This window comes from Mirounga leonina, unplaced genomic scaffold (genome assembly GCF_011800145.1).
Source record: "Mirounga leonina isolate KUSES-001 unplaced genomic scaffold, KU_Mleo_1.0 Mir_125, whole genome shotgun sequence".
Taxonomy (NCBI): Eukaryota; Metazoa; Chordata; class Mammalia; order Carnivora; family Phocidae; genus Mirounga; species Mirounga leonina.
Genome location: NW_023270305.1, coordinates 13,214,614 through 13,242,562, shown reverse-complemented (window position 1 = coordinate 13,242,562; position 27,949 = coordinate 13,214,614). Strand labels below are relative to the sequence as shown.

General features: G+C 39.7%; 1 protein-coding gene and 1 pseudogene across 2 annotated transcripts in view; one reads left to right on the top strand and one right to left on the bottom strand.

Annotated features, from left to right (window-relative positions):
• ASXL2 (ASXL transcriptional regulator 2) overlaps positions 1–27,949 on the top strand; it is a 144,655-nt gene that overhangs the window by 29,540 nt on the left and 87,166 nt on the right. The window lies entirely within an intron of this gene.
• Positions 4,763–4,853, bottom strand: LOC118008323 (annotated as a pseudogene).

Sequence of the window (27,949 nt, the reverse complement as noted above, 5' to 3'; positions counted from 1 at the left end):
TTTGATTTATTTAAATATTTATTGAGGACTTATATGTCAGGCATCATTCTGAGATCTGTGGATGTAGGAGTGAACAAATGAGGGAAAAAAAAATCCCTGTCAGCATGAAACTTTACAATATGTGGGTGGGGTAGAAAACGGGCAACATAGTAAATACATGAATTATATACATATTACGTTAGTGATAAATGCTGTGGGGAAGAGGAAAGCAGCATGGCTGGGGAATGCTGAGCTGGGATTGGAGTGGTTTGCAATTTTAATTGGGTATTCAAGGAAACCCTCCCTGAGAAGTTGACCTTTTTTTTTTTTTTTTTAAAGATTTCATTTATTTATTTGACAGAGAGAGACACAGCGAGAGAGGGAACACAAGCAGGGGGAGTGGGAGAGGGAGAAGCAGGCTTCCCGCGGAGCAGGGAGCCCAATGCGGGGCTTGATCCCAGGACCCTGGGATCATGACCTGAGCCGAAGGCAGACGCTTAACGACTGAGCCACCCAGGTGCCCCTTTAATTTTTTTTAAAGATTTTTATTTATTTGATAGAGACACACACAGCAAGAGAGGAACAGAAGCAGGGGGAGTGGGAGAGGTAGAAGCTGACTTTATGCTGAGCAGGGAGCTGGATGGACCCTGGGATCATGATCTGAGCCCTAGGCAGACGCTTAACTGACTGAGCCACCCAGGCGCCCCTAAGAATATTGTTTAAAAGAGAAGTGTAACATTAAAAAAGTGGTATAACATATTAGTAGATGTTACAATGTATTGCAAAGGTACAGTGATTAAAGCAACATGGCACTGATGTGTGTCTAGACAAGACTGGTAAATAGTATAGATAGGAAAATCCAGAGATTTTGACATATATTTAACAATTCAGTATATAGGTAGTGTTGAGAAACCTAATCATCTTGGGGGAAAAAAAAAAATATATATATATATATATATCTGCCTTCTATCACACACGAAAACAAATTATAGAAGGGTTGACATTTTTAATGTAAAAAAAAAATGAAGCTTTGAAACTAGATGTCAGTAAATGAATATTTGCTTTGTAATGGGGAAATGGATGGTGGATGTAGGCATGGAGAAAAGTATATGTATACAATAAAAGTAATAAATGCTCTTGGCAAAAATTCCAAATATTTAAGGGTATAAAGAGTTTTACAGGGGCGCCTGGGCGGCTCAGTCAGTTAAGTGTCTGCCTTCGGCTCAGGTCATGATCCTGGGGTCCTGGGATTGAGCCCCGCATCCTTCTCCCTCTCATTCTGCCCCTCCCCCTGCTTGTGCACACGTGCTCTCTCAAGTAAATAAAGAAAATCTTAAAAAAAAAAAAAAGACTTTTACATCTCCAGCTATTTCCAGAAGTAAATATTGATAATGGCTTCTAAGATGTAAGGCCAGAAATTTTCTTTCCATATATATAATTCCACCCCCCAACAAGTTTAGAGAGTAAGCAGTTAAACTACTATATATAATTCTGCAACTTAGATTTTTCACTTAGTAGTGTGGGACTGTTGGGGTGCTTGGGTAGCTGTCGTTAAGTATCTGCATTGGGCTCAGGTCATGATCCCAGGGTCCTGGGATGGAGCTCCACATCAGGCTCCCAGCTCAGTGGGAAGCCTGCTTCTCCCTCTCACTTCCCCTGCTTGTGTTCCCTCTTTTGCTGTGTCTCTCTCTGTCAAACAAATAAATAAAATCTTTTTTAAAAAAATAGTGTGAGACTGTTTTCACATATCTGCTCAGAGTGCTGCATTGTTCTTTGTCCTCACAATATATATATTTTTAAGATTTTATTTATTTTTTTAGAGAGCTAGCGAGAGAGAAACAGCATGAGAGGGGAGAGGGTCAGAGGGAGAAGCAGGCTCCCCTCTGAGCCGGGAGCCCGTTGTGGCACTCGATCCCAGGACCCCGGGATCATGACCCGAGCCGAAGGCAGACGCTTAACCATCTGCGCCACCCAGGCGCCCTGTCCTCACAATATTTCATTATGAAAAATTTTAAATGCAGCTGAGTTGAAAGTTTTACAGAGAATACCCGTATACCCACCACCTAGATTCTATTATTAACATTTACTATTTATCTATCTATCCATATTTCTTTTTAAAAAATTGTGGTAAAATACATATAGTTTACATGAATGTGCAGTTCAGGGGCCTCCTGAATGGCTCAGTTGGTTGAGCATCTGACTTTTGATTTTGGTTTGGGTTATATTCTCAGGGTCGTGAGTTCGAGCCCCAAGTCAGGTCAGTCTGTGTGCTCAGCAGGGAGTCTGCTTGAGATTCTCCCTCTCTCCCTCCCCTGCCCCCTCCCCCGTTTTCTCTTTCTCTCTCTCTCAAATAAATAGATTTTAAAAAACGTGTGCAGTTCACTAGTGTTAAATATATGCACATTGTCGTGTCATGAATTTCTAAAACTTTCCCAACTTATAAAACTGATATTTTGTACTCATTATACAATTCCTCATTCCTCCACCCCCGCAGTACCTGGAAGCCAGCATTCTGTTTTCCATTTCTATCAATTGGACTACTCTAGAGACAAGTGAAATCTTACAATGTTTGTCATTTCATGTTTCACTTTTTTGTTTCTTAAGATTTTATTTATTTGAGAGAGAGAGGGAGAGGGGGAAGCAGACTCCCTGCCGAGCAGGGAGCCTAATGTGGGGCTCAATCCCAGGACCCTGAGACCATGACCTGAGCCGACGGCAGATGCTTAACGGACTGAGCCACACAGGTGCCCCTATGATTCACTTTTTTTATGTAGTATAATGTCCTCAAGGTTCATCACATTGTAGCATGTGTCAGAATTTCCTTCTCAAGGCCAAATAGTATTCCATTGTATGTGTACATCACATTTTGTTTATTCATCTGCAATGGACGCTTCTGTTTTGGCTATTTGATAATGCTGCTGTGAACATGGGTATACACATATCTCTTCGACACCCTGCTTTTGGTACTTTTGGATATGTAACCAGAAGTGATATTGCTAGATTCATATTATAGTTCTATTTTTATTTTATTTTTTTATTTTTTATTTTTTTTTAAGATTTTATTTATTTATTTGACAGAGAGAGACACATCGAGAGAGGGAACACAAGCAGGGGGAGTGGGAGAGGAGCAGGGAGCCTGATGCGGGACTCGATCCCAGGACCCTGGGATCATGACCTGAGCCGAAGGCAGACGCTTAACGACTAAGCCACCCAGGCGTCCCTATAATTCTATTTTTAATACTTTGTGGAACCACTATACTATTTTACATCAACAGTGCACAGGGGTTCCAATTTTTCTACATCCTCATCAACACTTGTTATTTTCTGTTTTTGTTCTTGTTTGTTTTTTGAAAGCAGACATCCTAGTGGATATGATGTGATACTGCATTGTGGTTTTGATTTGCAGTTCCCTAATGATTAGGATGTTGAACATCTTTTCATATGCTTGTTGGCCATTTGTTTTTCTTTTTTGGAGAAATGTCTGTTCAAGTCCTTTGCCCATTTTTGAATTGAGTTGTTTGGTTTCTTTGTTGAGTTGTAGGAGTTCTTTATATGCTCTGGATACTAATTTTTTTTTTTTATACTTCCAAGTTTTTATTTAAATTCCAGTTAACACTGGGGCGCCTGGGTGGCTCAGTTGTTAAGCGTCTGCCTTCGGCTCAGGTCATGATCCCAGGGTCCTGGGATCGAGCCCCACATCGGGCTCCCTGCTCAGCGGGAAGCCTGCTTCTCCCTCTCCCACTCCCCTTGCTTGTGTTCCCTCTCTCGCTGTGTCTCTCTGTCAAATAAATAAATAAAATCTTTAAAAAAAAAAAAAAAATAAATTCCAGTTAACATATAGTGTAATATTAGCTTCAGGAGTAGAATTTAGTGTGTCACCACTTACATATAACACCCAGCACTTATCACAAAAAGTGCCCTCCTTAATACCCATCACCCATTTAATCCATCCTACCACCCACCTCCCTTCCAGCAACCCTCAGTTTGTTTTCTGTAGTTAAGAGTCTGTTTTATAGTTTGCCTCTCTCCACCCCCCATGTTCATCTGTTTCGTTCTTAAATTCTATATATAAATGAAATCATACAGTATGTCTTTCTCTAACTTACTTCGCTTAGTATAATACATTCTAGCTTCATCTACATTGTTGCAAATGGCAAGATTTCATTATTTTTGATGGCTTAGTAATATTCCGTATGTATTTGTATGCACACACATACACACATACCTTATCAGTCCATCAGTCATTGGACACTTGGTCTGTTTCTGTAATTTGGCTGTTGTAGATAATGCTGCTGTAAACATCAGGGTGCATGTGTCCCTTCAAATCAGTGTCTGTGTGTATTTTAAGTAGGCTCCATACCCAGTGTGGAGCCCAACACAGGGCTTGAATTAATGACTCTGAGATCAGGACCTCAGCTGAGATCAAGAGTCAGACGCTTAACTGACTGACCCACCCAGGTGCCTCTCAAATCAGTATTTTTGTATCCTTTAGGTAAATACGTAGTAGTGCAATTGCTGGATCATAGGGTATTCTATTTTTAATTTTTTGAGGAACCTCCATACTGTTTTCCAGAGTGGTTGCCACCAACAGTGTAAGAGGGTTTCCGTTTCTCCACATCCTCGTCAACATCTGTTATTTCCTGTGTTGTTATAATTTTAGCCATTCTGACAGTTGTGAGGTGATATCATTGTAGTTTCAATTTGCGTTTCCCTGATGATGAGTAATGTTGAACATCTTTTCATATGTCTGTTAACCATCTATCTATATGTCTTCTTTGGAAAAAAAAATGTGGAATGCTTCACGAATTTGCATGTCATCCCTAATCTTCTCTGTATCATTGCAGTTTTGGTATATGTGCTGCTGAAATGAACACTATTCTGAATATCAACTCTTTAACATATATGATTTGCAAATATTTTCTCCCATTCTATAGGGGCTTTTCACTGGTGATTGTGTCCCTTGATGCATACGTTTTAAATTTTGATGTAGTTCAATTTGTCTCTTTTTACTTTTGTTATCGGTTCTTTTGATGTCTACATTGCTCTTTTTGCTGGTGACGTATTCCCCTTTTATTTGGTTAATTATCAACCTATTTTACTAATTACTTCTTGGAATTTAGGCCATTCCAGTTTTGTGATGTTGCAAAAATATTTTCAGTAAATGTTGTACATATTTATTTGTGTTCTGGTAAGAATATAGCCATAGAATTAATTTTTATATTGGAATTGATGGGTCAAAGATAAATCCATCAAAAGGATTGTACCATTTTATAGCAATGGATGACAGTATCTGCTCCCCATACCCTGACAAATAATGGGCTTTCCAGTTCTTTTCACTTTGGCAAACTCTGTACTTGAAAAAAAAAATTGGTTTTGATTTCGATTTCTGTATTTATGGTTTTATGGCTGTGGTTGAACATCTTTGTAATGTTTACTGACCACTTGTATTTTTTTCTCTGAACTATCCTTTTATTCCTTTGCCAGTTCTTTTTAAATTGTTTTTCTCATTTATAACGACTTTTCTTTTTTTTTTTTTTAATTTTTAAGATTAATTTATTTGAGAGGTGCCTGGGTGGCTCAGATGGTTGGGCGTCTTGGCTTGGGTCATGATCCTAGGGTCCTGGGATCGAGCCCCGTGTCGGGCTTCCTGCTCAACGGGGAGCCTGCTTCTCCCTCTCCTTCTCCTGCTCTCCGTGCTTGTGCTCTCTCGCTCTCTCTGTTAAATAAATAAATACAATCTTTAAAAAAAAAAAAGATTTTATTTATTCGAGAGGGAGAGGGAGAAGTGGGCTGCCTGCTGAGCCTGGGATCATGGCCTGAGCTGAAGGCAGACACTTACCCGACTGAGCTACCCAGGCACCTCTATAGCAGCTTTTTCTGTGTGTGATGTATTTTCCAATTTTTTTCCCTACTTTTTCTTTAGACTTTGTTTATGGGTTTGTGTGTGTACATGTGCATACACGTGCATACGTATGGTACCAAGTTTTTCATTTTTATGTAGTCACATTTGGTAATATTTTTCTTCCTGTTGCCCTGGTTTTGTGTCAGTCTGTGGAAAGCATTCTTAACAAAAGCAGAATCCATAAAGTATAAGATTTGACTGCATGAAAATGAAAAAACTTTTGTGGGTCAAAATAATACTTGGATATGATAGAAAATGTGGGGAGGGTTAAAAGGAAAAAAAATCACCCATTGACCTACTAACCAGTGGCAACCACCATTGGTATTTCAGCTTAATTTTTTTCATTTTTTCCCCCCTCCTAATTGAATCTCGTTTTGGTTTGTGGAGAATTATTAGTGTGTGACATGGTCAGTGACCTTGAGATAACACTGGGCTTACTAATTGGAGGAAGGATGGCTCTTACTTCTTGCATGAACTCTTAGCAGTTCACTAGACGTCTTGTCAGCTGGTAAGGAGGTAGAAGGGCAGGAGCTAAAGCAGGGAGTATTGGTGTTAGGAGGTCATCATGGTGAGATTCAACAGTCTGTTCATATAAAAGTGACTGCGAATTATGTTGTCTTTTCCTTCCTTGTATCGTGCAACTTTCCCTCATTATTTAGTAAAGTTCTCTTTAGACGGTGTCTGTGGTTTTCTTTTTTTTTTTTTTTTCTTTTACACTTTGCAAGGGCAGTAAAAGGGTATTTTAATCCACTTTTCCACGGAGCTTTAAATAGAAATTGTTCCTCTGGGGGGATACCATGGGGGTCGTGGTATTAATCACAATGAGAAAACTGAGTTTTCTTCTAAAAGAAAGGTGAAATTCAGTAAATCTCCTCTTCAGGAGATTTTTTTCTCGTTCTCTTTTTATTAAAACCTGGACTGTTTCGTCTCTGTGAATAAGCACTTCAGTATGTGGAGACAAGAATAAGAGACTAAGGGGCGCCTGGGTGGCTCAGTTGGTTGAGCATCTGCCTTTGGCTCAGGTTGTGGTTCCAGGGTCCTGGGATCGAGCCCTGCATCAGGCTCCTTGCTCAGTGGGGAGGCAGCTTCTCCCTCTCCCTGCTGGTTCCCCTGCTATGCTCTCTCTCTGTCAAATAAATAAATAAATAAATCTTAAAGAAAAAAATAAGAGACTAAAGTAAGTAGAAATGAGGGGCGCCTGGCTGGCTCAGTCAGTAGAGCATGTGACTTGATCTCCAGGTCATGAGTTTGAGCCCCATGTTGGGTGTGGAGCCTACTTAAAAAAATAAATAAAAATATTTAAAAAATAAAATAAGTAGGAATGATAAAAAATTTGTGTAGTTAGCTGCTGAAATTGCCCATTTTAAGTACCTAAGGTTGAGAAGGAAGGGTGTCACTGAGGATTCAGGCAGACTTCATGGATGAAGTGAGACTTCAGGTTGGTTCTTTTGAGCAAGGATTTAGAGGTCCAGATTCTGTTTGACATCTGTGAAATTCTTGTCTTGGTAGCTTCAAAGCATTGTTTTCACTGGTTTCTGGGAATATTTCATCATATAGTTCAGTGATTTACAAAGCTTAAAAAAAAAGTTTTGTTTTTTTGTTTTGTTTTGTTTGCTAAACTAGGCTAAAAGCTTTTTGTGACTAGGAGGCTCTAATTGTTGCCAGTGTATTCACCATAATTAGCTTTACTGTTATGAACCCGTGTGTATGGACACAGAATATAGATTGCTTATCTACTTCAGGAGTTCTTAATCTTGATTTAGGAATGGGTTCTATGTCAGGACTGTTTTGAAAATGGTAGAAAATCTATCCCAAAGTGGTAGAAGAAAGAAAAGAGAACTTGCTGTCATTGGAAAATCTGGGGGTGGAGCTTCAGGTATGGTTGGATTCATTGTTTAAATAAAGGCATTATGAAGATTTTTTTACTCTTTCTCTCTTTTTGTTTGTCTTTGGGGTGTTTAAAAGCTACTAGCTTCAGCCTCCCATCATTTAAGTCCGGTAGTTCCTGGGGCAAAAAATGTCTTTCACCTGTTACTCTGCTCCTGTAGCCTTAGTTTGAGTCTTCTGCCCATTTCTTTCTTTCTTTTTTTTTTAAGATTTTACTTATTTATTTGACAGAGAGCACAAGTAGGCAGAGTGGCAGGCAGAGGGAGAGGTAGCCAGACGTGGGGCTCGATCCCAGGACCCCAGGATCACGACCCCAGCCGAAGGCAGACGCTTAACGACTGAGCCACCCAGGCGCCCCCTTCTGCCCATTTCTAAGCGAATTACTGTTGCCAAGAAGTTGCAAAGTGCTAATTTGTTTCCTGCTTTATTGCTGGTGTTGGTTACCACCAATGGACTGAGAATGGAGGAGGGAGGTGGATCTCCAAAGGTAAATCAAGGCCTTTTAACCAGAGGAATGTTGAATGGTACATAGTGGTTAAAATCACAAATCTACCTTAAGCTTCATGGGATCTGTTGACCCATAGAAACTAACCATAAAATTTAATTTTTTTTTGAGAAAGGTTTTCTTTCTTTCTTTTTTTTTTTTTTAAGATTTATTTGACAGAGAGGGACACAACGAGAGAGGGAACACAAGCAGGGGGAGTGGGAGAGGGAGAAGCAGGCTTCCTGCCGAGCAGGGAGTCCGATGCGGGGCTTGATCCCAGGACTCTGGGATCATGACCTGAGCTGAAGGCAGACGCTTAATGACTGAGCCATTCAGGCACCCCAGAAAAGGGCATTTTAACTGAGGATAGGTTCATTACCAAAGCTGTACTTGAGAATGATTTTTGAGAGACAGTGGAATTGGATTAACTTAATCCTGTGAAGATAGTATGTTGAGAATAGTAGAGTATATATTTGGATATTTTAGATGACTTGTTGTGTGATGGAACTACATGGGTTAGGGGCGCTGACCCCCCCCACCCACAGTTGAAAACCCGAGTATAACTTTGGACTCCCCCTAAACTTAACTACTTAGAGCCTACTACTGACATAAGCCTTACTGATAACACAGTTGATTAACGCATATTTTGTATGTTATATGTAGTACATACTGTGTTCTTACAATAAAGTAAGCCAGAGGAAAGAAAATGTTAAGGAAATCATAAGAGAAAATACATCTACAGAACTCTATTGTATTTATTAAAAAAAAAATCTGTCTGTAAGTGGAACTGTACAGTTCCAACCCATGCTGTTCAAGGGCCAGCTGTATAGAAGGTGCTTAGATATTTGTTGAAATCAGTTAAATATGGTAAAAAAAATTCAAGTAGTTTAAGAAAATAAGAGAAACACTTTTACAAATAATAAGTTGCTTACTTCTTTTCCATAATTATACCTTTCACTTACTTTTTTTTTCCTTTTGTCTAAATATAGTTGTGATTTCCTTCTTGGTCCAAGGTTTTTTTGGGGTAGGGATTAAAGACATTATAAAGAAATTATTTTTTAGGGGCACCTGGGTGGCTCAGTCATTAGGCGTCTGCCTTCGGCTTGGGTCATGATCCCAGGGTCCTGGGATCGAGCCCCACATCGGGCTCCCTGCTCGGCAGGAAGCCTGCTTCTCCCTCTCCCACTCCTCCTGCTTGTGTTCCCTCTTTCGCGGTCTCTCTCTCTCTCTATCAAATAAATAAATAAAATCTTAAAAAAAATTATTTTTTATAATTTATGCTTTTATTGCATTACAATGAGAACAGAAGTTTAACATTTTATAGTTTTTGTAATTATTGAGGCTTCCTTAATAAACAGGCAATTTTCTAACCATTTTCACTAGTGATTATGAGGAAAAAGGAGTTTTTGAAGAGTTTGAAGTTTGGTATATCTCGAAATCAACTTATTTATATTATTCATATACTCTTAGCTCTGTCTGTAATCATAAATGGGAATTGTAGTGGAAGGAAGATTGGGAGAGAGGTGCACCCTAACTTTAATTAGGAGCTATACCAGCTCCAGTTTTTAATTTTAATTTTTTAAAAAAGATTTATTTATTTTAGAGAGAGTATGCGAGTGTGCACATGGAAGCAGCGGGGGGAAGGGCAGAGGGAAAGGGAGAGAAATCCTCAAGCAGACTCCCCGCCAGACCCCGGGACCCCTAGATGATGACCTGAGCTGAAACCAAGAGCTGGTTGCCCAACCAACTGAGCCACCCAGGCTGTCAAACCATCCCCCCGGCAATTCCATTTTTTTAGTGTATGGTTTAGCTTACTTAATTTTGTTGGAAATTTTCATCAGGGATGGTCTAACAACCCTAGAATTTGGAACCTACTTTTATCTTAGAATCCTTTTACTGAAATTCTTTTCTGGTAGTAACACATTTGTAGAGTGGTATTACCAGCGCTGTTTTCCTATTTCTTGTTCCTTCTCATTTGTTAGCTGGCTCATCTCTTTGAGGGATTGTAACATACAGAGGGCTCAGAGTTGGCCTTTTTTGATGACAAGTTTTGGATACTCAGCAGCAACAGTAGCTAAGCTTTACCAGTTTTATGAAAGGAAGGCTCTATGTTGTTGGGGTCATAAATAGCCTTCATCCCTGTCACCACGACTTCTTCATTTGTGGGTCTATTGCATGTGTACATAGTGGGTTAAGACAGTCTGGAGTAGGGGCGCCTGGGTAGCTCAGTCATTAAGTGTCTTCCTTCAGCTCAAGTCATGATCCCGGGGTCCTGGGATCGAGCCCTGCATTGGGCTCTCTGCTCAGCAGGAAGCCTGCTTCTCCTCTCCCACTCCCCCTGCTTGTGTTCCCTCTCTCACTATCTCTCTCTCTGTCAAAGAAATAAATAAAATCTTTAAAGAAAAAAAAAAGACAATCTGGAGCATTTTGTTCATCCTGGGAGGGGTTGAGGATTTCTGGTAGGGTTGCTAACTCCTCTGCACTCATGGGCTGCCCTGCTGCTATTTGGGCTTCTTTGGCTTTGGAGAAAGCCCTGTGACAGGAAAGTGAAGAGACTCATGGAACCTTGAGATAGGCCTATTATCAGCACGAGGTGGGACACTGTTAGTGTAAGTGGGAATTATCCACAGCAAATGTAACTGAGTTCACCTGTGGACTCGGGATGTGATACAGGGCACCAACTGTTTTTGCTATATACTATGCAAAACATGGGAAACAGTCCCAAAATTAGGAGATGGCTAAGTAAATTGTAGTATATCTATAGAATGGAATGTTATGCAGCTATAAAAATAGATGCTTTCTATATAAACATAAGGACCTTCAAGATACACTAGATGGATAAGGTCATATATTGAATATTGTGTGTGACTTGCTGCCTTTTTTTGTGCAAAAGTGAGAGTGCTTGCTTATGATTGTTTTAATGTTAGGAGGATACATAAGAAACTAGTAAGTAAGGAGGAGATGGGGAGAATAAGAGGTGGACAGTGAGGGGGAGAAGGGAATAAAACTTTTCACTGTTTATTTATTTTTTGCTTTCTTTAAGTGTATTATCTGTTTCTTTTGTTTGTTTTGGTTTTTTTTAAAAAGATTTTATTTATCTGTCAGAGAGAGAGAGAGAAGAGAGCACATGCAGGGAGAGCTTCAGGCGGAGGGAGAAGCAGGCTCCCCGCTGAGCAGGGGGCCCGATGTGGGACTCGATCCCAGGACCCTGGGATCATGACCCGAGCCGAAGGCAGACACTTAATGAACTGAGCCACCAAGGTGTCCCTGTTTCTTTGTTTTTTAAGTAAAACCATCCTGATGAAATATTTTTTATTGAGTTTGAATTTTATTTTCCATATGACTAAATAGACTAAAACTTTTCATGGCTTTTGAGCTAAACTAATGAAATGGACCTTTGCTTTTGTTTTGCCCTCAGATACTCCCTTGTCTGGCAACTTGTCACTCAGTTTTCAGTTACATGTTGGGTAGTTGCTGAGGCCTGACTACTCGGTGGAATTATTTCTCTTCCCATTCGCTTTCAACCTTATCATCCTGTTTTATTTTGTGTTGTACTTAACACTATGTGAAAAAAGAATTTTTTTTCTTACATATTTGTTGTCTTTTTCTACCATTAGAATTCTCACTTGCCTAAAACAGGGGCCTGTTGTGTATTGTTTGCTGTCTCTTGGCATCCTATTTTTATTTTTGTTTGATGGCTACAATTGATGGCCATACAATTTTTTTTTTTTTTTAAAGATTTTATTTATTTATTTGACAGAGACAGCGAGAGAGGGAACACAAGCGGGGGGAGTAGGAGAGGGAGAAGCAGGCCTCCCGCCGAGCAGGGAACCCGATGCGGGGCTCGATCCCAGGACCCTGGGATCATAACCTGAGTCGAAGGCAGACGCTTAACCGACTGAGCCACCCAGGCGCCCCCAATTTTTTTTTTTTTTTTAAGATTTTATTTATTCATTTGACAGAGAGAGACACAGCGAGAGAGGGAACACAAGCGGGGGGGTGGGAGAGGGAGAAGCAGGCTTCCCACCGAGCAGGGAGGCTGATGTGGGGCTCAATCCCAGGATCCTGGGATCATGACTTGAGCCGAAGGCAGACACTTAACGACTGAGCCACCCAGGCGCCCCAGATGGCCATACAATTTTATATGAATATCTTTTCTGTAAAATATCTTTTTATACAATATCTTTTTTCTTATTTAATTTTTTTCCCCAGGGAACTTTATCCTTTCTGCTTCTCATCCCTCCTTCCCTAGCTTTTTCTGTAGGATATCCCTTCACTGCCTCTGTTGTATGGTCATTTCAGGCATTAAAACAGTCTGGTTCTCAGATATGAATAAGTTGAGTTTAATAAAAAACATTTCCACCCTAGCCCATTTTCAAATTTATTTTTTTTCCACAATATGTTCTTACTCTTGAATTTCAGGGAGTGTGGCATGTTTTTCCTCTATTCCTTCATTTTGCTTTAATTTTTTTTTTTTAAGATTTTATTTTATTTATTTGAGAGAGAGCACAAGCACGGGGAATGGCAGGTGGAAGGAGAAGCAGCCTCTCCACTGAGCAGAAAGCCCAACACTGGTTCGATCCCGGGACCCTGGGATCATGACCTGTGCTGAAGGCAGATGCTTAAGCGACTGAGCCACCCAGGCACCCTAATTTATTTAAAAATCAACTAATTGAGGTATATGCCAGCTTTATTGAGGTGTAATGGTTATTGAGTATAATGCACACGTCTTAAAAGTACAGCTGAATTCATTTTGACAAATGTGTGCATCTGTGTGTTACCACCCTAGACTAGGTATAGAACATTTCTATCTTTTCAGAAAGTTCCTTCATTTTCTTTTTTTCTTTTTTTAAGACTTATTTATTTGATACACACAGAGAGAGAGAGCGCACAAGCATGGGGAGAGGCACAGGGAGAGGGAGAAGCAGTCTCCCTGCTCATGACACCGGCTGGATCCTGGGCCCCCTGAGATCATGACCTGAGCTGAAGGCAGATGCTTAACTGACTGAGCCACCCAGGCGCCCAGTTCCTTCATTTTCTTTTGCAGGTTAGCTAAAGCTTGCTAGTCCATACATAAGTTTTATTTTGTAGTTTCCTCTATATTTGAAATAGTGCATAATTTTTATGGGAACAATTAAATGTTCTTTACCTTATTTTCCATAGTTCTTTATATTTTTTAGTATTTCTTGTCTAATAGTTGTCTTTCTCTCCTTTCCGCCACTCTCTCTCTACCCGAGTTGTGGACTGTAGGACTTGTTTGTTAATCATCTTCGCAGCCCCAGGTTTTGGCACTTAACACAGTAACTGTATGTTACAGTAACAGTTAATTTTAGGAGTAGTATGGATGTGTAACTGATTGAGAGAGGCAGTATAGCATAATGCTTAGGAGCAAAAGATCTTGTTCTCCATCATGTACTAGCTGATGTGACCCTTGGGTAAGTTACTTATTTTCTTTGTGCCAAAGTTTTCACATCTGAAAAAAAAAGCCGTAATAATATATACCTTATAGGTTTTTGTTTTTTTTTAAGATTTTATTTATTTATTTGACAGAGAGAGACACAGCGAGAGAGGGAACACAAGCAGGGGGAGTGGGAGAGGGAGAAGCAGGCTTCCCGCCGAGCAGGGAGCCCGATGTGGGGCTCGATCCCAAGACCCTGGGATCATGACCTGAGCCAAAGGCAGACGCTTAACGACTGAGCCACCCAGGCGCCCCTCTACCTTATAGGTTTAATATAAAAATTAATTGAGCTGATGTATGTAAAGCACTTTAGATGGAACCTGGCACTTAACTGCTAGATAAGTATTAAATCAAGAATTTTGGGAGAATTAGGTTTTGAGAACTTTTTTTGCTTGAACTAAGAGTGGTATAACATACAGACTTCTTGGATAATCAAGTAAAAAGAATCTAAGTGGACTGAACTAGATCAGAATGCCTTGATAGATAGAGCTGTTCAGAATTGAGGGACCTTTAGGTAAAACTATACTTGTGAGTTTACAAAGCCAGCCTATGTAGTAATCTTCTCTGGCTATCTGTAGTTGTCTCTTTGTATTTAAATCTCCTCAGCCACTTCTTACATTTAAGTTTCTACCCTGAATCTACAGACTTACTTGTATTTGCATTCTTCTTTCATCCTTTCTTATTTAAAAAAACCCCACACAAATATTTTTACAATTGTCTAAGGCCAGTTTTGCCACCTGTGTTCCTAATTTGGTCAGTCAGCCACCACATTTTAGACCTACCATATGATAGGCACTAGGGATACTCTGAACAAGACAGAAGGTCCCAGCCCTTATGGAGCTTATGTACCACTGGGCAAGACTAATGATTTAAAATGCATTTATAATAAATGCAGTGTGATAAGCACTACTGGGAGTGTATAGAATGCTGCTGTAGGAACGTATTGATTCTTGAAACCATGTGAGTGTGAAAATGTGCAAGGAGATTAGAAATTAAGAGAGAATCCTGAGGAAGGTCAACATTAAAGGATTGTGGAGAATGAAAAGTTGCTGGTCGAGAGGTAGAAGGGAAAGGAGAGTCTGGTGTCACAGAGCTGAATAGAGGAGTGCATCTCAGGACAGAGGTAGTGATTAACAGATACTGCTAAGCAGCCAGGTAAGGTCCTTTTCCCTCTTTCCTTTTCAGATATTTGGCTCTATTAGTTATTCCTTCAAAATTCCATGTATTGTTATTATCTGTTTAGCTTGTAAACTCACATAGAGAGTTTTTATATAGTTAGTTTGGTAGGTGGTGGGTACTACATCCTCGGAATTCATCTTGTTCCCAAGTGTGAAATTGTAAGTAGCACAAGTTTGGATAATGAAGGATTTGTCGAACTTGATCTCTCATGTATGGATGGGGGAGAATTGGGCAGCTAGGGATACTTTTGTTTCCTTTTATCTTGGTTCCGTAAAACTTGTTCAAGTCCATTTGACTAAACGATTTTCCCTTGACTCCACCTTTCCTTCACTGTTGCAGCAAGAGTTGTTTTAACTCCCTGTTGCCACTGCTGGACCTCCATTGAGTGCTTAGACCCTCTCAAGTTTGATTTCTTCCCTCTTGATTAAGTGGAATCTGAACTTGTAAAGCTAATTAAAGAGCTCCTTGTTGCAAAATAGAGTGGATTTTGAAGTTATCTCACCTCCTCGTCGTTTTTGACATTGTTGACCATTCCATCCTTCTTAGAATTCTTTTGTCTTTTCTTAGGTACCATGTTCTTCTGATTTTCTTCCTATTCCTCTGGCCACTCCTTAGTTATTTGCTGGTTTTACTTCTCTGACTCTTCAGCATTGGTATGTTCTGTAGCATAGGCTTTCATCATTCTGCGTATATCCTGGGTGACCTTTTTCATTACTGACATTAGTTAAGCCAATTGAAGCTTTTGTAATTAAGTAAGCCATATAACACTGATATAAAGTTATAAAGATTATATAATTTTTTTTTTTTTAAGATTTTACTTATTTATTTGACAGAGACACAGTGAGAGAGGGAACACAAGAAGGGGAGTGGGAGAGAGAGAAGCAGGCTTCCCGCGGAGCAGGGTGCCCGATGCGGGACTCGATCCCAGGACCCTGGGATCATGACCTGAGCCGAAGGCAGACGCTTAACCACTGAGCCACCCAGGCGCCCAAAGATTATATAATTTTTATCTATACATTTAAAATGCAAAATAAAATCATCTAGATGATGTAAAATTCGGGCTCCGCAGATCTATGCAAATCTGGAAGGAACTTGTAAGTGCAGCAATAATTGAAATTCGGCTGTTATTTAGGTTAGAGTTAAACTCGAATCTTAGGGGGCTCTCTACATTATTCCTGGTACTCAAAGTATAGTTTTAATATATTTTTTATTAGCTGGATGTGAGAATCTGCAAGTAAAGAAATAGGTGTATAAGCACACTTTATTTATTTTTAAAGATTTTATTTGTTCGTTTGACAGAGAGCACAAGCAGGGGGAGTGGCAGGCAGAGACAGATGTGGGGCTTGATCCCAGGACCCTGGGATCATGACCTAATCCGAAGGCAGATGTTCAACTGACAGCCACCCAGGCGCCCCTTAAGCACACTTTAAAAAACTATTTTATCATGCTTTAATTCAGTGTGGTGTTAATTTTAATTCTGAGCAGGGGCGCCTGGGTGGCGACTCTTGATCTTGGGGTCATGAGTTCAAGCCTCACGTTGGGCATAGGGTTTACATTAAAACAAAAAATTCTTTTGAGTAGCTACTCCGATTTTCATAAAGTAGTTCTAAAAATTGTGTTTTGTAAGTAATTCCATGAACTATTTCAAAGGAATGGTACTTTTGTTTGATAAACACTGCCCTCCTGTGGTTAAAGTAAGCTAAATGTTTTGTAAAAGTACTGTGGTATTTTCGTTTACATTAACTTGTGGTAAAATAATGTAAAAGTAATAGTAATACAATATAGTAATAGTATGTAATACTAGTTTAATGGAATATGGTATTTTTGCTCAAATATATGTGGCCATTTTGTTCCTTTCTCCATCTCTCACTCTTGGGCTTCTTTAGTGTGCGTACATATTTTCTTATTAAAAGTTAAGTGAATTCGAAGTTAGATGTAAATGAAAAGATGGAAAAATATTAAACTATCGAAGGGAGAGAAGATATACTTAAATGTAGAAATGCTAAAAGAAATCAAAAGAAAAGACCACAATCAGTTGTAATATGTGAAGTTAATATAAACCTCCATGGAAAAGCAACAGTAACGAAAAGATGAATAATAAACTGGAAAAAATATTTGCAATAAATGTGACAGTAAAAGTTTTATTATTTATTTATTTATTTATTATTAAAGATTTTATTTATTTATTTGAGAGAGAGAATGAGAGACAGAGAGCACGAGAGGGAAGAGGGTCAGAGGGAGAGGCAGACCCCCCGCTGAGCAGGGAGCCTGATGCGGGACTCGATCCCGGGACTCCAGGATCATGACCTGAGCCGAAGGCAGTCGCTTAACCAACTGAGCCACCCAGGCGCCCTTATTATTTATTTATCTTAAAGTTTTACTGTATTGAATGTGAAGATAGAACTCCTCATACAAATGGAATGTATACTAAGTGGACAATGGTCATGAATAACCAGTTTGCAAGTGAGGAAATACAGTTATTAATTCACAAAAATATATTAAAATTCATAATGATATTCCATTAGATGTTATTCATAATATTCTTAATGATGCTTCCAACAAACAACCCAACTTCACTGGTCACCTTTGGAGCATGCTTGGAAAGCCAGCAATTATTCTCAGAATCATTAAAAGAAATAATGATTTCTGTATGAACCATACGTCCTTCAGGTAACCAAATAGTAGATGGAGGAAAACCCTTCTTTTTAGAAGGATTCTAGCTGATGAATGAAGAAGGAATGGTAGACTTATCACCATTTGTGAACACCTAAATAAAATAACAAGTCTAGGTGGTGATCATCAGTGACTATGAAAATGATTAGATTGGAATGCTGGTGCGAAACTTTATAATAGTTTATTGTTTATAATATAAAATAGTTTGTAGTTTATAATATGAAACTTTATAATAGTAATTTCAGAAAAAGAGGCCACAGATATTTTTGGTGTTCTGATGTGGTGTGACAGGAAGTATACAACACTGCCTATGAAATGTTTTTGCTAAAATAAAATTTGAATCTGAGCAGGCCTCTAGGTGTTAATTCTAATTTTCAGGAAATACAAGGGGCAAAGAACTATACAATTAGCAAAATATAGAAAGTGGAAAACTATATAGTACAGTCTATGTGTTTTCTTCAGTAAATAAATTGGAAGAAAAAAGGGAGAAATCCATAAATTCAAAGAGAGTTTAAGGCCTGTGTTAACCAAGTATGATGTGCAGGGGTCTTTGGATACTGATGTGAGCAAAACAACTGTTTTAAAAAGTTTGTTTTGGGGACGCCTGGGGGTTACAGTCGGTTAAGCAACCGACTCTTGGTTTCAGCTCGGGTTGTGATCTCAGGGTCATGAGATTTGAGCCCTGTGTCAGGCCCTGAGCTCAGGGCATAGTATGTTTGGGATTCTCTCTCCCTCTCCTTCTGCCCCTCCCGCTCGGGTGTATGTGCTCCTTCACTCAGTGTCTCTCAAATAAATAAATCTTTTAAAAAAATAAAAATAAAAGTTTGTTTTTTTCATGAAAATTGGGGACATTATCTAAATTGATATTAAAGAATTATAGTTATTTTTTGAAGGTTTATTTTATTTATTTTTAAAGATTTTATTTATTTAATTGACAGGGGGAGAGAGAGAGCAGGAAGCTCTGGCTGAGCAGGAAGCCCGATGTGGGGCTTGATCCCAGGACCCTGGGATCATGACCTGAGCTAAAGGCAGTCGCTTAACAAACTGAGCCACCCAGGTGCCCCTTTTTGAAGGTTTAAATGGTATTTTTGTTTTTTAGAGAATGAGTCATTTTTTTGGGAGATATAACTAAAGTATTTATGGATGAAATGTTTGAGATTTGCTTCAAAATAATCCAGTTTGTGGAGGGAAAGAGGCTGGTGGTATAGATGAAGTAAGATATAAGCCATGTGTTGTAATTGTTGATTGTAGTGTTCTCTTTTGTATATGTTTTAAAATTTCCATAATAAACTTTAAAAATAGATTACTTCAGTCTTTAATTGAAAAATACTTCTTTTTCGGGGCGCCTGGGTGGCTCAGTCGTTAAGCGTCTGCCTTGGGCTCAGGTCATGATCCCAGGGTCCTGGGATCGAGCCCGCATCGGGTTCCCTGCTCAGCGGGAAGCCTGCTTCTCCCACTCCCTCTCCCACTCCCCCTGCTTGTGTTCCCGCTCTCGCTGTGTCTCTCTGTCAAAAAAATAAATAAAATCTTTAAAAAAAAAAAAAAACCTTCTTTTTCTCCTCCTAACTAAATGATTTATATAGCTCTAAATATTGAGAATATTTAGCACAAATAATTTTCTTTTTCTTTTAAGATTTTATTTATTTACTTGTCAGAGAGAGAGAGAGAGCACAAGCAGGGGGAGCGGCAGGCTCCCCGCTGAGCAAGGAGCCTGATGTGGGACTCGATCCCAGGACCCTGGGATCATGACCTGAGCCGAAGATAGATGCTTAACCAAGTGAGCCACCCAGGCGTCCCCACAAATGATTTTCTAAATTAAGATTAATTTTAAGTGCTTAGTATTTATTTTTACTTATTAAAAGATTTCATTTATTTTTTAGAGAGAGCCCTAAATATGTGGTGGAGGGGAGGGAGATGGACAATTAAGACTCTGCACTGAAGGCAGAGCTCTACACTGGCTTGATCCCAGGACCCTGATCATGACCTGAGCCAAAACCAAGACACCTAAGTGCCTAGTGTTTAAAGGAACTAGTGACAAACATTTCTTTTTTTTTTAAAGGAAAGTAAATATCCCTTATGCAGTTTTAAGGATGTCTATTTTATTTCCTTAAAGAATAGTATACCTAGAAAATCTATGAAGTCCTCACTAAAAGGGATACAAAAATTTTAGGTCTTCAATTTTAAAAACTTTAATGTCTGTGTTAAAATATGTAAGTATTTTTGTATAAGCAGAAAAATGCAACCATATTAAAGTAATTCCTTGCTCTGGGTAATAAATTAGAACATATTAATTTTTATCATTACTGTTACCATGAATATAAATGTTTTAAATTCTGAATGTGGCTCATTCGAATAGTGGTTTAGTACTCACCTTTTTTTTTTTCTTTAAAGATTTTATTTTTTGGGTGTAATTTTATTTTATTTTTTTATTAACATATAATGTATTATTTGCAGGGGTACAGGTCTGTGATTCATTAGTCTTACACAATACACAGTGCTCACCACAGCATATACCCTCCCCAAAGATTTTATTAATTTATTTGAGAGAAAGAGAGCGTGAGTGGGGTTAGGGGCCGAGGGAGAATCATGCTCTCTACTGAGCAGGGAGCCAGATGCAGGACCAAATCTTGGAACTTCGGGATCATGACCTGAGCCAAAGGCAGATGCTCAACTGACTGAGGCATCCAGGCACCCTAGTAGTCACTTTTCAATTAAGATGTGATATGCTAGAGAAATTTTTTTTAAAGATTTACTTTTTTATTTTAGAGAGAGAGTGCACGCACCTGGGGGTGGGTGGGGGAGGGGCAGCGGGAGAGGGAGAGAATCTTTGTTTTTGACAGAGAGACAGTGGGAGAGAGAGAAGCAGGCTTTCCGTGAAGCAGGGAGCCCGATGCGGGCCTCGAACCCAGGACCCAGGATCATGACCTGAGCTGAAGGCAGATGCTTAACGACTGAGCCACCCAGGTGCCCCAAGAGGGAGAGAATCTTAAGCAGACTTCCCACTGAGTGCAGAGCCGGACTTGGAGCTCTGTCTTAATGACCCTGAGATCATGACTGACCCGGAATCAAGAGTTGGATGCTTATCTGACTGAGCCACCCAGGCACCCCTACAAATTTTTATTTTTAAAAATATTTATTTTTTTAAAGTAGGCTCTACACTCAAGGTGGGGCTCAAGCTCATGACCCTAAGATTAAGAGTTGCATGTTCTGACTGAGCCAGTCAGCTGCTCCGCCAGAGAAATTTTTATTAATTTCCATTTTCTAGCTCCTTGGGCAGACAAAGAAGCCTCATTATGATTAATTAATCAAAATATTTTTGCATATGAATGCAAGTTCCTTATTCAGTGATTTTTCACTCGTTTTTTTCTTGCAGAATAGTCATATCTGGTCTTTTATAGTCAGTTATTTGTAATGTAAACAGGATTTAAAGTCTAGAGAAATTAATATGATTGTGAAGTCTTGGCATTTAATGTAAAATTATTTCATATTGTAAATTTTGCTTCTTGTGTAATGTTTTTTTATTACCAACAGGAATTATTGTAGGGCATTGTTAATTATCTGAGATGAAAATAGTGGAAAAATCAAAGGGCAGGTAACCTGAGAAAAGCATGCTATCTTTTGTATTTTTCTTTCTTTTTTTTTTAATATTCAGCTTTTAAAAAAGTATTTATTTATTTGACAGAGAGCAAGCACACAAGCAGGGGGAGCGGCAGGCAGAGGGAGAGAGAGAAGCAGGCTCCCCACTGAGCAGGGTGCCTGATGCCTGGCTGGATCCCATGACCCTGGGATCATGACCTGAGCCAAAGGCAGCTGCTTAACTGACTGAGCCACCCAGGCGCCCCTTTTGTATTTTTCATCCGTCTTACGAACACTGGTGGAATTTTAAATGAGGGTAGTATCAGAAATGTGAACTGGGAAACAGTTTGTCATATAGTTGACTAATAATAACAAAAGCCACTTTTGTTTATCAGCCACATATGGTAAGTTAAGAATACTGCAGAATGTTTTTTTTTTAAAGTTATTTATTTATTTATTTATTTATTTGAGAGAGAGAATGAGAGAGAGAGAGCACGAGAGGGAAGAGGGCAGAGGGGGAAGCAGACTCCCCGCCGAGCAGGGAGCCCGATGCGGGACTCGATCCCGGGACTCCAGGATCATGACCTGAGCCGAAGGCAGTCGCTTAACCAACTGAGCCACCCAGGCGCCCACTGCAGAATGTTTTATTTCATGTTCCTATTTATGAGAATGTTATAACCCTTACTCTACCAATGAAGGTTTGGTGTTTAGAGCCTTTAGTCACCTAGGGTGTATTCTTAGAGTCATTAGAAGCAGGCTCTTTGACCTCTGTACCTACACTTTGAAACACTTGAATGTTTTCCATCAATTAAAATTTTTTTTCCAGCTGAAATCCCTTTCCCATATTAATAGCTCTTACAGAGACCAAAACAGAGAGTCTCAGTCAATTTACTACTGTGTGGAGAGGAGTATTTGTTACAAGTACTGATACCATTTAAGAAAATCAAGCAGATCTCTTATTTGTGCCCTTATTTAAATTTGTATTATATGTTTTTAGTATTCAGGATTTCCTAATGATAGTAACAGGGTGAAATTTAATTGCCAGGTGGGTGATTGTATCACTTTCTCTAGAAATCCCTTCTAGTTCTTGACCAGGGCAAGCATAGCATCTATTGGACAAAGTGGTCCTCTTTTGTCAACTCTAGGGTTTTCAGTACGGTTTACAAAAACCTCTACATCTTCCCACTTTCCCAAGCAGAACTTGGAGCAAGAGTTCCTCATAGATTTCAGTGGCTGTGTGTTTTCTTCCAGCAACCAGATGGATTATTTGAGGGGAAGTTCTATGTTGGAACTGAATTTGCCTAGAATAGCAACTAGCATCGTTTATACCCATACCATAGTTTCCTGCTTTGGGCCAATAAGGTGTACAGTTTTACTCTTTTAATTTGTTGATGGAAATAAATTTAGGTAGACTTGGCAAAATCCTTGAATGTTCTCCTTTCTGTAATGGAATAAAAGCAGTGTATTTCTAGTGTTCAGACAACTCTGTAATATTTCTGTGACGTAGTTGTTAAGTTTTTTGGTTTTGTTTTGTTTTGTTTTGTTTTTTAAGTAGGCTCTATGCCTAACATGGGGCTCAAACTCATGACACCAAGACCAGGAGTCCCATGCTGCACTGACTGAACCAGCCAGGCACTGCTGGCTGGTTAAATTTAATAATTTTTTTTAATAATTTTTTTTAAAGGCGCCTGGGTGGCTCAGTCGTTAAGCGTCTGCCTTCGGCTCGGGTCATGATCCCAGGGTCCTGGGATCGAGCCCCACGTCGGGCTCCCTGCTCCGCGGGAAGCCTGCTTCTCCCTCTCCCACTCCCCCTGCTTGTGTTCCTTCTCTCGCTGTGTCTCTCTCTGTCAAATAAATAAATAAAGCAGGGGGAATGGGAGAGGGAGAAGCAGGCTTCCCGCGGAGCAGGGAGCCCGACGTGGGGCTCGATCCGGATCATGACCTGAGCCGAAGGCAGACGCTTAACGACTGAGCCATCCAGGCACCCTTATAATTTTATTTTTTAATCTGATGTTTATTATTTAGATCAAGTAATTTATTGCCTCATGTCAGGGTCATTCAATATACGACATACAAATGTCTAATGATGTGAAAAATCCAACCTCATTAGTAACTAGCATTTTAAAATTACAGTATATGTATATTTAAAGTAGTTACCAAGGATTTTTAAAATGATACAGATGCTGGTAAATGGTACGTGAAACTCCTATACATCTGGTGGATAGCAATTTGGTAATATTAAAATAACTTTATGCAGCAATTCCACTTGTTAGAAAACTTTAAAAATAATCAGAAACATTTGGCATTTGTTACAGTAAAAAAAGAAACAATAACACACAGTTATTGAGAATTTGCTATTTCTCCAGTTCTCAGCAAAGCAGCTCAAAACAAAATATTCTCTTTGATGCTCATGGTTATTCCATACGTTAAAGATGTTCTTATTCTCATTTTCCTGATGAAATTTAGGCACAGAGATTGACTTTTCCAAAGTCACAAAGCTGTAAATGGTAGAGTCAGGAATAAAAGAGTCAGGATGTCTCACTCTAAGCCTGTGTTGGCATAGTGTCTCAGGATATAGTGCCTCCTTAGGTTATTCTGATACGCAACAGTAGGAAATACGGATTGCGTGATTTAGTGTGTATATGTGTATACACATTTGGTGGAGTATTACGCTGCTGTGAAATATATCAGTAATGTTTCAAGATTTGCAAAAAAGGGCTTGTGATAATATTAGAACAGTAGGAACTGGTATATGCAGAAGAAATCTCAAGTATGTGCAATGTTACTGAAAAACTCCTGGAAGGGAATATGCCAGAATGTTAAGTCCTGTTCTCTCATGGCAGAATCCCTATACATACAATACATACAATTAAACAAAACCTTTTTTTTTTTTTGTATGTTTTAATTTTCTAGAATGAATATGTTTTATCATTGGGGAAACCCTTGTTACTTTATGTATGGGGTATGACTATATAGTAACTCAGCACCTGGAGTTAATTTCTTTGTGGAATACCATGAAAAATCATTGGAAGTTGGTGAAACACCCTTGTCTAGCCTTTTTTTGGGGGGGTGGGGAGTGAGGCAGAGGGAAAGAGAGAATCTTAAGCAGGCTGCATGCCCAGCCCGATGTGGGGCTTTATCTCACAACCCTGAGATCACCTGAGCCCAAGTCCAGAGTCGGGACACTTAACCGACTGAGGCCACCTAGGCGCCTCAAGCCTGATTAATACTAGAGTTTGCAAAACACACTCAAAATACTCGGAATCTTCCCAGGCCCCACCAGGATCTTGTTTTTCATTTTTATGTACTTGTTCATTACTAAAGCCAGAGCCAGGAACCTACCTCTTAAGATACGACTTCATTATAGACATGTGGAGGCTGACATTTTCATTAAGCTAATCTTGTCATGTTTCAAAGTAGACCTCTGAGAAAAAGGTCTCTATCTGATCTTTGTAGTTGAATGTCCCATTCTCATCTTAATCAAAATAGCAAGTGACATTTCTGCAATCCTGTTAGTTTTTTTGCCTCAGTAAGTAAGAACCTACCCATCCAACAGAGGCACAGTTTTTATCATTCCAGTGCATATTTTAGCTAACAAAATAAATATATATTTTTAATCATTGAACCGTTTGCTTTGTATAAAGTGTTATTATTATCCTCTTTAGCTTGGGGAATTAAGAGTTTTGCCATCTAAGTTCAGACTATGCTTTGTAACTTCTGAGTCTTTTCTTCCTGTAAAATAGACATAACTAAACCTATTTTGCTCTTTTTTTTTTTTTAAAGATTTTTATTTATTTGTTTGAGAGAGAGAGAGAGCACAAACAGGGGGAGCAGCAGGCAGAGGGAGATGCAGGCTCCCCGCTGGGCAAGGAGCCCTATGCGGGACTTGATCCCAGGACCCTGGAATCATGACCCGAGCCGAAGGCAGACACTTAACCAACTGAGCCACCTGGGCATCCCTATTCTGCTCTTTCTTGGATTGTTGTGAGGATCAAATGAAATAGAATGGCTTTGCAATGTTTGTAAACCGTATGGCAGTTAGAAATATTTACAAATTAAGGGAAAAATGTAAAAAATTTTGTATGTTTTATCTGGGTAGCACTATAGGAAGATTTGTTTTCTGTGGGCTCAGATTTTGTTTTTTTTTTAGTAGGTGTATCAGTCTTTTTTGTTCTTATTTGACCTTCTTTTGTGTGTATATCTCTATATAAAATCTCTTTTTGTGCTGTGTAAGTTGGTATAGCCATTATGGAAAACAGTATGGAGGTTCCTCAAAAAATTAAAAAGAGAACTACCAGCAGTCCTACTTCTGGGTATATATCCAAAGGAAATGAAATCACTATCTTGGAGAGAGATCTGCACCCTTGTATTCATTGCAGCATTATTTACAATAGCTGAGAAATGGGAACAACTTTATTTTTTAAATTTTTATTAATTATTTTAAGATTTTATTTATTTATTTGACAGAGAGATCGAGAGCACAAGTAGGCAGAGCAGCAAGCAGAGGGAGAGGGAGAACTAGGCTCTCTGCTGAGCAGGGGTCCCGACGTGGGGCTCGATCCCAGGACCTTGGGATCATGACTGGAGCTGAAGGCAGATACTTAACCGACTGAGCCACCCAGGCTCCCTTGGAAACAACTTTAGTGTCTAACAACAGATGATCAGATAAAGAAAATTACTATATGTATGCAATGGAATATTATTCATCCATAAACAAAGAAGGAAATCTGCCATAGTACACTAGCTGTATAGTGAAACAAGTCAGAGAAAGACAAATACTGCAGATTACCCTTAAAAATCCCCCCCCCCAATCATTCTCCATTGCATTTAAAGAGACATAGAGTAAGATAACATCAAAATGTCTAATGTACAATCCAGAATCACTTGACAAATGAAGAACTGGGAAGATCTCAAGAACTCATAAGGAAAAGACAACCCACACACAATAAACCCAAGATGACGAAGATGTTGGAATTATCAGACAAAGACTTTATTAAAAGATTTTATTTGTCAGAGAGAAAGAGCGCATGCGTGCGTACAAGCAGGGGGAGTGGCAGGCAGAGGGAAAAGAAGCAGGCTCCCTGCCAAGCAAGGAGGCCGATGTGGGACTCGATCTCAGGACTCTGGGAACTTGACCTGAGCCGAAGGCAGACGCTTAACCAACTGAGCCACCCAGCGTCCCCAGAGAAAGACTTTAAAGCAACTATTAAAACTATGCTTCAAGGGCGCCCGGGTGGCTCGGTCGTTAAGCGTCTGCCTTCGGCTCGGGTCATGATCCCAAAGTCCTGGGATCGAGCCCCGCATCGGGCTCCCTGCTCAGCGGGAAGCCTGCTTCTCCCTCTCCCACTCCCCCTGCTCGTGTTCCCTCTCTCGCTGTGTCGCTCTCTGTCAAATAAATAAAATCTTAAAAACAAAAAACAAAAGATTAAAACTATGCTTCAAGAAGTCAAGTTTAAATTCACTGGAGAATGGTGGGGGGAGGCAGTTTTTTTAAAGAAGGCATTTGACTTTGTTAGGTTCAGATCACAACTTGACCCAATCTTCTCTTCACTAAAATTCCAATGTCTAGTTTTCAAAGCCTTTGCAGAGCTGTTCTGATGTGTTCTGCACCACCTAGTGGTGCAAATTAACCACCTAGTGGCTAATTTGGGAAGCTGATAGTATGATTAGTGTCAGATACAGATATGCATAGGTCTGGAGTGACCCCAGGAGTGTTTATAGATCTTCGTGGTATCACTCTGTCAAGCGGCTTTCTCTTTTCAAATTCCCTGATACTTTCTGGCTCCTAGAGACCCTCTTCCTTGTCCCATGGCTAGACAGTTGGGGCGTTATTTCTCTTTTGCTTTATACTTCCACAACCACATTTGCCTTTGATGCCAAACAACAGGATGGCAGAGAAAGCAAGCCGTGGGGATTCCTTTCACACTTATGGGAACAGAAGGATTCTCCTTTGTTGGAGTTTTAGGTCCCTGTTCAGCCGCTGCTGGTATTATCACTGCCCAGGCTGCTGCCCTTGGCTTGTTTGGGGGCATAGGTCAAGTGGAAGAGGGAAAAACCCAGAAAACCCCATCTTCCTAGGGGTCCCCTTTACGGATCCTTAGGCCAAGAAGAATTCTTTTGGAGCCGTTTCTGTCTGCACTTAGTGGACAATTCTGAATTTGTACTGCCTTTGAGTCTAGGTTGAGTGGTCCCAGAGGAAACAAAACCAGGAAACTCACTTTGGGGTTATTAAAACTTCTAGTTGTGGTTTCCTGCTCCAGGCCATTGCTACCATTTTCCATCTGCTACCAGATGTTAGATAGCTGCTCCATGCATTCTGTCCAGGTTTTTAGTTGTAGTCAGCCCAAGAGACAGGACAAACTATGCTTACTCCTTTTGTTTTTTACCAGAACCAGAACATAGATACCTGTTAATATTGCTACAAATGTATTATTCATTTGTTTTGGTTAAGAATTTATTGAGCACTGGGCGCCTGGATGGCTTAGTTGTTAAGCGTCTACCTTCAGCTCAGGTCATGATCTCAGGGTCCTGGGATCGAGTCCCACGTGGGGCTCCCTGCTCAGCAGGAAGCCTGCTTCTCCCTCTCCCACTCCCCCTGCTTGTGTTCCCTCTCTCGCTGTTTCTCTCTCTGTGGAAAAATAAATAAAATCTTTTAAAAAAAAAAAAAAGGATTTATTGAGCACTCATGGCATAGTAATCTTTGCTGGAAATGTAAAGATGGATATATATATATTTTTTAAGTTTTTATTTATTTATTTGACAGAGACACAGTGAGAGAGGGAACACGAGCAGGGGGAGTGGGAGAGGGAGA